This window comes from Zootermopsis nevadensis, unplaced genomic scaffold, assembly GCF_977971745.1.
Source record: "Zootermopsis nevadensis isolate Lab colony 2312 unplaced genomic scaffold, Znev_1.0 Znev_ptg000008l, whole genome shotgun sequence".
In the NCBI taxonomy this organism is placed as follows: Eukaryota; Metazoa; Arthropoda; class Insecta; order Blattodea; family Termopsidae; genus Zootermopsis; species Zootermopsis nevadensis.
This window is the reverse complement of record NW_028259140.1, coordinates 14,461,332-14,474,765: the sequence shown is the minus strand read 5'-3', so window position 1 is coordinate 14,474,765 and position 13,434 is coordinate 14,461,332. Positions and strand designations below refer to the sequence as shown.

Below are 13,434 nucleotides of genomic sequence, written 5' to 3'. Positions count from 1 at the left end.
GTGGATCTCCATTCATGTTGGCAAATTGGCAACGAATGCTGGGAATTGTACTGCCTGGAACATGGTATTCAGCCTGATGGTCAAATGGCTGTAAAAAGCAATGATAACAGCTTCAAAACATTCAAGGAAACTGGCGCAGGAAATCATGTAGCACGGGCAATTTTTGTGGACTCTGAGCCCACAGTAGTAGGTATGTACATTTGAAATCTCATAAGTGAAGCCAAGGAGAATCCTGTTTAATTGTATTGGGAAATGCCCATTGAAATGTAGCAGAGTGTAATGTTGATATGTTGAAATTGGAAGTTGACTGGTGTGTTCACAGATGAAGTTCACACTGGCATCTACAGTCAGCTATTTGACCATAATAATTTGAATAATGGAAATGGAGGTGCTACTCACAGCTATGTCAAAGGTCGCTACACCATCGGCAGTCAGATCGTGGACCCCGTTCTGAACTGCATCCGATAGCTGGCCGAGGAGTGCAGCAGTCCTCAGGGTTTCTTGATCTTCAATTCCTTTGGTGGGGGCACTGGCTCCGGCTTCACGTCCCTGCTGATGCAAGAACTGTCTCAAGACTACGGCAATAAGACCAGGCTTAACTTTGCAGTCTGCTCCCCCACTTTGGATCAGACACCTGCCGTGACTTTCAACACTCTCCTTGCCACCCGCGCCATGCTTAAACATTCTAAGTGTGTTTTCATGCTTGATAATGAAGCCATTTTAGACATCTGGCAACATAACCTGCATATTAAAAGCCCCACCAACACCAACGTGAACAGTCTGATTGCCCAGGCTGTATCTTCCATAACCGCTTTTTCCCAGCTTGATTACAATCAGAATGCTGACATCGCTAAATTGATGAATACCTTGGTGCCCAAACAAGCCTTCACTTCCCTGTCATTAGCTATGCCCCGCTCATCTCACATGACAAGGCAGGGAACATCCCAGGTCGCAGTGCATGGCTCACCGCTGCTGAGCTGTCTCCGAGTGGTAAGGAGAATGTTGAAAGTCATGACAGGTGTCTGATCCGAAGTGGGGGAGCAGACAGCAAAGTTAAGCCTGGTCATATTTGCGTAGTCATCCGACAGCTTTCTCATCAGCTCGAACGTGAAGCTGATGAAAAGACTGTCAAATGACTACGCAAATATGACCAGCTGTCTGTAACTGGAATTACAAATGCTTGTTTTGAGCCTGCCAACCAGATGGTGAGGTGTGACCCAGCAGATGGAAAGTACATGGCCGGATGCATGCTATACAGAGGGGACGTTGTGCCAACACTACCAAAGCGACCATCATGAATGAGCGCTTGATCCAATTCACGGACGGGTGTCCACCTGACTTCATTGTTGGCATCAACTCCAAGCCACCAACTGTGGTATCAGGAGGTGACCTGGCAGAGGCAGCGCTTGCACTCTGCATGTTGTCCAACATGACTGCCATTTCGAAGGTCTTTAATCAGATTAGGAGCTCTGTCAGGAGCAATTACAGTAAAAGTAATGTTGATGATTTCTTGTGTGGGAGTATGGATGAACTCGAGTCGTTTGAAGCTCGCAACGAGCTTAGAAAGCTGGTGAGAGATTACGAGAAGGCAGGCAGGCATTCAGTTGTAAGGAGAATGAGAGGGGGCAGAGGAATATTGAATGTCTGCTCCAGTTTCAATTTTGGTTGTCAGTATTGTAAGAATTTTGTATTTGTCAAATAATGTTTCAACCTGTCCATCAGTGCTTGCCAATGTAATAAAGTGAGTTCATTTTGAAAGGAAATTTTTTTGTGCCTATTTCTTTTACCTTCCATCCATTTTCTCTACTTTCATCTAAATATCTTGCATACTTGTACCAAGTGTTTTTTTAGCTGAAGTGTTTATGCCTTGCAAGTTGGTGGAACTGTTGGGTGAGATATGAGGCATTGGTTGGTATCCCTGAAGGAAGGAGACCTTGGGGAGATGGGAATCAATGGAGCGAACTGAGCGCAGCTGGCTCAAGATGGAGTTTGGTGGCAGGCTTTTGTGAACATGAATCTTTTTGTTGCATAAGTGCCATTTGACAAATTGAGTTTACAATTTTTTGTGATTAGTGAGAAATACTTCAGTGATTTGAAGTAAAGGCACTGAATTTTTTTTATTTTCCTGTTCAATTTGCATTGGTCGTACTTGTGAAAAGAACATGGTAGGTGGAAAACCAAAGTCCAAGATGGATGCAAGAAATGTACTGTGCTTAATGTGTGATTTCCTAAATGCCTGTTACCATGGAGGTGCTGAGGAAGAAGGTTTTTTCCTATTTCAGGTGCAGTTATATATGGCTGTAGCTCTTCAGCCACAAATGTGAGATTTTTGAAGTACTTGTATTAGACTAATTATCTAAATTTTATTGGTTTTTTAATGTATTTAGTATGAAAATGACTTGTGGGGTGTTTTGTGTAGTCTAGTAGAAGTTTTGACAGTTCAGAGGTGCTTACTGCTTCCTTTATCATGGCCAAACTAATTCAAATGGTGAATTACTCTTTAGAATGTTACCTGATCAATTTGAATATTTTAACTTAGTGCTCGCCCGTGTGTCCAGTCCCTATAAAAATGTTGGTATTATTAAAGAGTTTTTAAGGTGTGGAGCTTGGTCTCAGGAAAAGGAAAGATTGTGGGTGGGGGTGTTTGAGAAGACTGCTATTACAGTACATTTTTATAAACTTAATTTCAAGTTTCAACATAATACTGCTTAGCATATACTCTTTATTTCATGCATGTTTGAAACAACATTCACATGTTAATAAAACTGATGGTAAACTCAGTGAGATTTCAAAAAAATATTTGCGTGGTTACAAAAATGAAGCATATAGATGGATTATGATGGTCTGCTTGAAGATTGCGTTTGATACGGTCTGATAATGTGAGTAAAATTGTGGACAACTTTAGCTGGTGCACCTTCAGCATATATAGCGGTTCTGATAAAGCGTAGGTTTTGCATTCTGAATGTTCGTGACAAACGATAATTGACAGAGAAACTCGTGGGATTTTGCTTCTGCTTTGGAACGAAGTATGTGTAGTGTCGTCTCTCGTTTGTATTCCCCGCTAGAGGTGGTGGCTGACCATGACGTATCTGGACACAATGCAAGACAATTTCTACTTACATTCAAAAACAATGTGAAAAACACCTATTACTATATTTATCTGACTAGAATATGAACTTCACTTATCAGCAGAGTGGAAATATAATTCTATTACTTGTTGAAAATGTACAAAGGTGGTTAGTTATGGCAGGATAAATGTTTATTGACTAGAAATAACATCCATGCCAGAGGCAGGATTTCAACTTTAGACAAGAAGGATCACACACGAAAGTGAAAATATTTTTTTTAATCATATGCAAGATTGTGGTAGGTCATTACCCGGGAACTCCAGAGCCCATTTCTGAGGCGCACCATCTGTGAGTGTTAGGCCATCATCTAGTGCGACTGATGGAATCAGGCTGATTTCACCACCAGCTGAACTGATTGTCAGATCTGTTGGCAGCACTGTACAAGTCTTCTTACTTTTCACCTGTTTGACCTCTTGTGGCAGGAATATTTCCAGCTGCAACAAACCATCTCGTAACACCATCTTTTACCCGCTCACTATAAATAATGTACAATTTAAATTCATTCGCCATGAGTAACATATAAAATTGTTGAAAGTGGCTCAATACTTTTTATTTGTATTGCAGAGATGCCCAGTTTAAAAATCTTATCTTGGACACTGAATTTCATGACTGATCTTTTCATTGTTCCCCCCCCCCCCCCCTAAATTTCCAGAGAGCACCAATAAATATGGCAAGACTGCTCCTTTCAGATCCTCTCAACTTCAATGAATGGAGCTAACCTTTAGCATCATTTGACATTAAATAATCACTGCATTTGGTACAGGAGTTGTTAAATAACCTCTTAACTCATCCAGTAACAAACAAATTAAATATGTTTATTGTTAGAAATCAGGATACCGACATATGATAGTTGCAACAAATTAACAAATCTGTGATACTAAGACTCTCAGGTTCAGAATTACAAATATCAACGACTGAAATGTGCCAAAGTATCTCCACAAAACATTATGAAGAATAATGCAGCAGGTCTTTACCTTCTCAACTGTTTTATCCTCCAACTGGACAACTTTAGTGCAGTGGTTGTTGGTGTCAGCAACGTACAGCTGCTGACTGGCATGACTGACGCAAAGACCTGGTTCATTCAGCTGCAATCAACAGACACAAGAGTAGAAGCTTTTATACATACTGGTGGGGGGGGGGGGGGGGGCCTTTCAATATTATGCCCAAAAATTACAATGAAAACATTTTATTATGTCAAAATCTTCCATATGAGGGAACTGGGAACACAAATGATGATGCCGCAGCTCAGACGGTTAGTTGCGCTTCTTCACGCAAGCCTGGGTTTGCACCTAGGTCAGTCCAAATGAGAATTTGTGGTGAACAAAGTAGCACTGAGACACATTTTGCTCTGAGACCTTTGGTTTTTCCCTAAAAGTGTCACTCCACAGCTGCTCCATATTCTATCATATATCATCTAGGAACTAAACATAGGGCCCGTTACAGACTCAGTCCCACAGAGACATAGTCTCACCCCATCACATCAATAACAATAACAACAGCGGTATCCTCTTCATCATACAATGATTATTTTCCTGCCTTTGAATAATTAAAATTACACAAGTTCTGATGACTGTTGCCTGTACAGCGTCTGGAGTTTCATAACACCCAGTCTTGTTGCCTGGCTCTCCTGATCCCATTACAGTTGTGCAGACACTACTCTATACATTCACAGCCTTTGGTTTGTGATTGTATGAGTCTGCAACGTACAGAATTTTGTTTAGGTTACACCAAGCAACACCCAGAGGGTGCTGTAGTTTTGCGTCAAACTGCTTTCCGTCTTTGACCCCAAAAGCAAACAGATTCTGAAAATCACGAAAACATTTATCCCATTCAGTTTATATTTGATACACAGGGAAGAAGAAGGTGTGAATATCTTCACTGCTGCAAGAACTTCAAATCTCACAACAAATCAAATGTTTACTTAAAAGCATACTGAAGTATTTGAGTTTTATTAAGTCCCACCATCCAGCATCAAACTGCATTACGAAGAGAATTTTTTTCATAAATCAGCTGTGACTTACAAAGGGACTTTTGTCACACCCCACCACAGCCGACACCTTCCCATCTGTTAACGATATCTCGCGAATGCTGCAGCTCTCACTGTCAGCAACCAAGACGGTTTGCAGTTCGCTTGCTACGGTGAGACCCGATGGCTGTGCTAATCCAGCCGCGTGTGGGTATGAGTTGTTTCGATTTTCTTCTTTACTGTTGCCTACAACAGCAGCACAAGCGGAATAACTTTGCTTTCAGTCAGGTTAGCTGACATTTGAACATGGATCCTCCTGAACATAAAGATGGTCTGTTAACCACTTGACCTTGATCTTTGGTCACCGATGTATAAATACACAGTTAAATCTGGTTAGGAGGATGCTCTGTTACATTTTATATAAGGAACAGATATTAATACAGAATACTATAAGTTTCTACTTACTTGCCCTTCCACCATGTAGATTTATTGAGGAACAGCGCCCAGACCTGATGCACTCCTGCCATGGCAATTAGCAGTACATCTCTATCTGACTCTTCTAGAGTTGAAGCCCCAGAAATCACAGTGCTAGACACCAGGCACAGATCCCATGGTGATGAGATCACCAGTTCTCTAAACTGCGCTCCACTGACAAGATCCAAACCTTCAACTCCTCTGCCAACGAGTGTTATGACACGCAGTGATTGCAAATTGATCTGAAATTGCAGTATGTGCAGATTTAAGAATGCACTGCTCAGAATGTCAAAGCCCAACTGATCTCAATTGTGTGGGATTTTCTTCATCAGTACATCCATTGTGAAACAAACAGAACCCAATAAGCCCAATTTCCTCCTCATCAGACCAGACAGCTGTTTCTTACATTTGCTTTTGTTATAGCTTCACACTGTGTGTTACAAACTTGTTGCTAGCAAGCAGTCACAAAACAAAAGAGTATGCATATAAAGATTCAGTGCTGTGTTTTCATCTTACAAAGCATGATACAGATGGATAAGTGCACATGTGTGACTTCTATTGGTTGTGCAGTGAACTAGGAAGAAGGCCCTTCGGAGAGGTCATTAACAATTTTCATGTGATTTTGAAGGTAGCACTATGTTATTACATTAGCCAGATCCTGCAATTAACTGGTTTATGTAAAGGAAATTTGATGTTCTCTTGGTAGAGATAATTTTTGGTAAATGGGAAAAAAAATGAATTAAATACAGGCTGATAAAATGGTATATATATTGAAGTTTGAAAGACAACATCAATTCAATATAGATTTAGATTATCTAGTTACCTCTCTGACAGCGTGGTTTTCTGTGTCTGCAACGTACAGCAAAGTTGGATGGTGAAATACCACCCCTTGAGGACTATTAAATTTAGCATCTTGAATGTACAGTAGGTTAGGCCATGAAATGAATGTTAATAACATAACATAACATATTGGGCCCGTGACACTTTGGCTTCAAGGTACATGCACTGAAAATAATACCTTCATTTTGCCACAGATGTATTTATCAGTTTCCAGTGGTCCTTAGAGTAAACAGCTGTTATGTCCATAATTGCCACTGACCGCTTGCTCATTGATGGTTATGAGTTGTGATTTATTTGAGGTTATGACTGAATGCTGAAGTGTTTAAGACTAGTTTCTGCTTGAAAGGTTAAAGAGAATTGGGTGGTAGCCTGTGAACTGGATTCATCTTGCTCAGGAGAGTGAAAGGTGGCATGTTCTTGTGAACATGTTAGGGAATATTTGGGTTTAGTAAAAGGTGGGGAATTTCTTGACTTTCTGAGGGACTGTACTTTGTACTTCCTGTCATATCAGTTTCATTTGCATTTCACGGCTACTCAAGTGCCTCAGTCCATGGTTCAAGTATTTTCTGGGAAGGGGTTGCTGAGAACATACAAAGCAGCTTTCTGACTGTTACAAGCTCATCCCTTATACCCTTCTTCTCTTAGCTGTATAGAGTGAATGTGAAAGACAGTAAAATATTCTTAATATGTAATTTAAGAAATTAACAATTTAAATGTAAACATCTTAATTGATTAAATAATTAATTAATTTGTATTAGACATAACTGCCTAGCTGGCCATGCTTGCTGCTTCAAGAAAGTCAAAATATTTCTATTTGAGGGGCCTCTCCTAACCTCATAACTTCACCAAAAAATGAAAAATACAATGGAGAAATGTTTGGATGATTGAAAGGGTTGCCTGTTGCCATTTAGAGGTTACTGTCAATCTGAATCACTCCTTGATAGAGGCAACTATATAGAATCTTTGCAAATGCTAGAAGATTATGATCCTCTTTTGACTGACCACTTAGAGGCAGCTACTGTTTTCAAAGTCACATCTTCGGTCTTCCAGAATAATTTCATTAAAGCCGTCCATGAATTGATGCTAGATGGCATTTTACAACAAATATGAGAACCACTTAATAATGGATGAAACTTCTGATAATTATTTCATCTTGATGTACATTCATGAAGGCAACAGGTTTATCTGCTTAAACACTTTGTTTCTTTAGTACTGACATTTTGTTTCATATATTACAAACAGACGGTGTGAGCATAGATTACATTCATAAATTAAGAGAATTTCAGTCATGACAAAGTGCTCACACTTCAGTGACACAACTCAAAGAAATGAAGAGGGTAAAATCTCACTTGGGATATTCTGTAGGGGAAAAGTACAGAATACTTTTTCACAAAATTATTGAGAACAAAATCAGTCATCTGTCAGCTTCTTTCTCAAGCAGTGAAACATTTAATCTTTCAGTTTCCTAAATATGTAGATTAAATTATCCAATGGCAGTAGCTTGAGTGGCAGTCACTGCGGCACTGCACACACTAACATTGCAGTAATGTGGTGAAGATTAGCGTGGCCCCTGCACAAGGATTATGTGCAAGATGGTGAAATGTTTCATAATTTTAAGTTGTTCTTAAAACATACCAATGTTTACAGTTTGCATTATTCTTTAGCATTTCACAACAACAAATGTAACTTGACTACACATCATAATTGATTTTGTTAGGTGAATGTTCCTTGCAGTAAGTTTAAAACACTGACCAATGAATGAGAGCCTGAGTGACATACTAGTAGAGCATTGCCCAAAATAGGGTGTCCTTTCTGATTCATGACTTAGAATCATCCTACATCATCTTTAAAACTTCTTGATGATGGTGAAGTGTCAATTGAATAAACATTTCCTTGGATATTATCCATCATCTAGTAAATATAAAACGTAAAACGACGTTTCGGAGATGGGACTCTATCTCTGTCTTCAGGTTCCTACACAGTTGGGCCCACTAGATAGAGCTAATCCCTATCTCCGAAACGTCATTTTACGTTTCATATTTACTAGACGATGGATAATATCCAAGGAAATTTTTATTCAACTACATCATCTTGTTCATAATATTTCTCAGTCCTGGGAAATTCCAGGATAACACCTTAAAGTAGGCCACACCTGCTGCCTCCCACATCAATTCAGATTCATCCTGCCACATCACTGAATTCAGACATCTTTTCCTCAGAATTTTACACACCTCCACAAATTACCTGGACGTCCAGATTATTGAGTATTTAGAATTGCCGCATTTCCACACTGGTCAGTTTTGGCCTCACTATTAACTAATGCGTATTGTAATAACATCCTCCCTTTTCCCTGTACTTCAACCTTAGACACTACACAACAGCTTTTATGTTTCCCTTATCTTTTCAGGAGACAGACACACGTAGAGAAGATATGTTTGCCGACTTAGACACAGTACCTTCAGTTAATTACTTTGTTTCTACTGAAGAGAATGTAGTGCAGCATTCAGTTCATCTGATATATTTGTCGCCAGTTCTTGCTGTCTGTGTGTTCAATCCAACACCACACTTACATTAAACATTGTCCATTGCCTGACACATATATACATGTGAATGTTGGTCCTACTCATTTTTTGTGTTGACTGGGTATTGTTCTGGTACTGATGGCAGCAGTTAGGATCGTACCACGAACCTTTTGAATACCAAAATACCTTTGAATATCAAACTTGTATGCTAACTAACAGACTATCCTATAAATCTAAGATGGGGAGTAGCATTGACTTTTGAAACACTGTATGTGTCTTAATTAAGAATTATTAACCTTCATCAGCCATGTTATGGAATATGTTGCTCCAACCGTCCATGTGTCAGAGTAGCGTGCCACTAAATTCTTAAACACCAGAGTCAATGCTTGGCCCACAGTCATGTAGTATGGAGGGGGGGGGTTCAAATCCCTTATTCTCAAATAATAAGGTCAATAGTTTCTCTGTGTGTTGACTTCGATTTGCAGTGCTGTATCTTCATGGATTGGATATAAGAATTTCATCTTGTAAATCCATCACTGTCACATTTGCCATGGCCGGGCCACATTATATTTTAAATAACGTTTTGTGTAAAAAAAATGTGTGTGCTTATTGGGAGACAGAAAGACATAATCTAAAGAAAGTAAACTGTGTGAAATTTAGAGAACAGTATCAGTTTGAAGTCTTAAATAGTTTTGCATCCTTGGAATATTTGAATGGCATGTGGGTGACAGCATGGTTTAGGAAAGTATTAGATAAAATATCAACATTTCTGCCAAACAATTGAGGTTATGAATTAAACCAGCAGCATAATGTCTGGATTCATGAAACATGTTTAAATTTGGGAGAATACTTTTCATACAACATTTCATCTGAAATTGTCAAGTGATCTGGGAGATAAACAGACAGCACTATGTGTAAAGAACATGTTATTGGTTTATTTTAATTTTGTAAGCTCATGAATTATGTTACAGCTGCACATGACCCCCACTGCACTGGGCAGAGGAATGTGAGCATGTGGACACTGTGGAGATACTCCTGCAGAACAGGGCTAACCCCCATGAGGTTAGCAAGTTTGACAAAATGCACTCGACAACAATCGCGACAACATTGTGCAGCCGCAGAATGATTGTCACCTCTCCAGTCACTGTCAGCTTCAGGCACTCAGCAGGCTATAGAAGAGGCAACACTCGCTGCCACTCAGAGCCTTGCAGTTGAATTGGCACAGGTGCCCATTCCTGCCCACCAGGAAGAGGTGCAAACGTCTACCACAGGTCAGTGTCATGTTACAGTGTACATGATAATGAATATAATTAGCATTCATCTATGATTTCATTAAGATACAGAAAATTGAGGACTTCTTTGAAACAAATATTTGACTGTAAGGCGCTTTGTGATTTGTTAATTCTCCCACTTCCCTTGCATTTATATTCTGAAGAGATTATAAGACTTCTTAGAATGCTCAAACTTATTTTACAGTCATATCAGTCCAAGCAGGTATGATGTTTCCATTCAGAAGTACTTTTTGGGTTTGGATTTTACTAAGAAGCCAGTATAAATTTCTTCTCTTTTAGTAAATGTAAGTCATAATTTATCTATTCTACTCCATTTTTTCTTATCTTGTTTTCCAAATTTGTAGTACCCTATAAAGTATACCGATTGAGTTTTTCCATTCAAGATTTTTTAGATTGGAATTTTCTAATGTGCAAAGTTCACAGGGCAATTGGTTCAGTTTAAGTAAATCAGATGAACTCGCGTTTAACATTTCACGTCTGTGATGTATCACTCCTGTGCTTTGTTCTACACATTGTGGCCTGTTTATTCTGCTCCACAGAAGCAGAGAAACTGGCCTTGAATCTTACGCAGGGGACCACAAGTAATACAGGCCACTGTAAGACTGTAAGTGGCAAGACAGCAGCTGTTAGTCCAACTCAAAGCCATGCCCGTAACATTACCCGCTGCAGCGAAGAAGAAAGTGATTACCATTCATGCGTATTGACATTAATTTGTATAGTTTCATCTATGCAGTTTCTGAAATCCAGTCTGCATTTATGGCAGTAGAGAGGATCACACTTCAGACACTTCTGAAATGGTTAATCATGTAATAAAAGTCCATGACATTACAAGCAGTTTGGAAATCCAAACATGGGCTGAGGACTTCCCCAAATCAGAGTTTGTTAAACAGAATAGATGTGCCATAACCATCTGGTCTTCAGCAAAACATTTGGATCTAGTTTGCAGTGTCAAGAATTATTATTGGAATGGTAATGGTAGTTGCAGGGTTCAAGCCTTTTTACCCGTTCCAGTCTCAAGGTTAGTCAAATTGGTCCTTCCATCTCTTTGCCACTCAAGCTGTCTCTTTTCTTCCTTTAGGGTGGTAGTTAAACAGTTTTCCAGGGAATTCCATAAGTTGTCATTCTTAATATCTGTTGTGTTGATATTCTTTTACTTTCTGTCCTAGGATAAATATGATTATTAAGAATGTGTGAATATTGAATCAATCGTCATCATCTAGCTGTCAAGGATTTTGAGCCTTGTGACCCGTTCTGGCCTCAGTCATCCAGGAATCTTTTTAAAGGGCGTCAATTTTTTCTTTTTCCTGTTGGTTTATGTTTCAAAATTTGATGTGGCAATCTGTCCTCCTCCATTCTTCGTACATGTTGGATCCAGTTTCTTCTGTATCTGTGGATTTTTTCCAATATTGGCTCTGTTTGTAGTTCTTTGTGGATGACGTCATCTCTTTTATGATCTCTCCATGTGTATTTGGCTGTTTTTTTAAAAAAAACTTCCTCTCTGCTGCTGCAATTCTTGATTTGTCGCGTTGTTTCATTATCGAGGTTTCGCATCCATAAAGGTATGGCCAAGGTTTTATATATTTTCGATCTAGTTTCTGTTGGGGTTTTAGAGGGTTTAAAGATTTCATAAATGATGTCTGTAACTTGTATTTTGATAATTTTACTGTGAAATCCTTTTATGTTTCATATGATAAAGGTAATTATATGATAATTAAATGTATTAATTTGTTGTATGATTATATTATTTATTATTATCTTAGATCTGATGGGATCTTGTCCTTTGAATGCCATAGTTTTGGTTTTGTCTGTTCACAACTTTAAGTTATATTTCGAAAAGTTAAATTATCTGTTTAATCTTTTTCGCAGGTGAACAATATGACAGTGTCAGTGTCTCCAGTAAATGTCTTGGCAACTATCAAACGAAGCACGGAGGGAAGCTAAAGAGTACAAAAAGCTATATGGTTTTAAGGAGCGCAAAGCTAAGGCAGTTGCAGGGCATAGTGCAAGCAAAATAGCGACAGACGGAGGGCTAGAGGAGAACTGCTTGAACACTACAAGCTGCTGTGCTGCCACATCCAGTTCATACAACACTGTGGAACATGTTTGTCACAGAAATAAAATTACGGTTCTGCTCTAGCTCTGTAGTTGTTTGTTAAATGACTGCTGTGTGGTTGGCAGCAATTGAACAGTTCAACAGCTGAAGTGATATGAACTGTGAATCATCATTCCGTAAGATATGGATGACGCCTTATTGACATATGTTCTTGTTATAACTTGTACAGCAGCAACCTTTTTGCATGCCCATTTATGAAGACACCTTGTCACCTACTCACCCTCAGTTTTTGTAAAGTGCTGTGAAATCTGAAACAACTTCACTCTTCAATGAATTTCTTTATACACTTAAATAAAGAGAATTAAATTGGTGAAGCCTGTATCATTCTTTCCCCTTTCTGTAATATTCATCATCTGAAACTTTTGCTGCATGTTATTTTTTAATGATGTGCAGTCATTCAAATAATTGCTGGTAGATAACATTTGAGTTTCATAAGGTAATATAATATTCAGCGAGTCTTAATATTAGTTGTAATTGTTATATCAACATAAACTCACATAAAAATCATAATGAGAACTTTCTGTGGTGTAACTTTTGTTCAACATGCGCAAGATGCTGTTTCTAAATATCTTTCTGGTGCATTCTGCTTTATAAGTTTACTTTCGTTATTGACTTTCTATAATGCAAACTGCCTTCTGGCCACCACATTTATTTAAACAAACTAAATTCGGTATTTATGTAATATAAAAATAAGACATATGTATATGAGACTTTAGATTATTAAGCATTTTATAATAATTCTGGGAAAAAAATTAGTGGCAGTACCAAAGTCTCCTGTATCTCTTCAACTTATTTGGATGTTATGTCAACATAAAAACTGCATGAAAATTATATGGATAAAACTTTAATGAGCATCTGTGCAGATTTTTTTAAACTGTGAAGATTGATGTTAGGGATCTTTGATTTTTCAGGTTGGCATTGAGCACTTGTGTTCACAACTGAAGTAGTTTGCTTTTGGACCTGACTTTAGATTAGATTTGCCATTGTCACAGGCATGCCCTACTTTAACATTTGCTTCTTTGCTTTGAAAATTATAGGTACGTATTTTATGCAGCTAATCAAGTATTGATATGTTGTTCCAAAGTGTGTTATGACCAAC

General features: G+C 38.6%; 1 non-coding gene and 2 pseudogenes across 3 annotated transcripts; 2 read left to right on the top strand and 1 right to left on the bottom strand.

The window, feature by feature from the left end:
• LOC110840597 (tubulin alpha-1 chain-like) lies at nucleotides 1-12,649 on the top strand (annotated as a pseudogene). Its single transcript, XR_015534192.1, has 5 exons — nucleotides 1-190; nucleotides 323-934; nucleotides 1,142-2,320; nucleotides 9,902-10,201; nucleotides 10,762-12,649. The product of XR_015534192.1 is annotated as a tubulin alpha-1 chain-like (transcript).
• LOC147874486 (NHL repeat-containing protein 2-like) lies at nucleotides 2,703-6,077 on the bottom strand (annotated as a pseudogene). Its single transcript, XR_015534186.1, has 4 exons — nucleotides 5,560-6,077; nucleotides 4,103-4,213; nucleotides 3,379-3,562; nucleotides 2,703-3,089 (listed from the first exon to the last, which is right to left on the bottom strand). The product of XR_015534186.1 is annotated as an NHL repeat-containing protein 2-like (transcript).
• LOC147874485 (U6 spliceosomal RNA) lies at nucleotides 7,917-8,023 on the top strand. Its single transcript, XR_015534242.1, has one exon. It is a non-coding gene; the product is annotated as a U6 spliceosomal RNA (small nuclear RNA).
• Nucleotides 12,650-13,434: the final 785 nt, after the last annotated feature.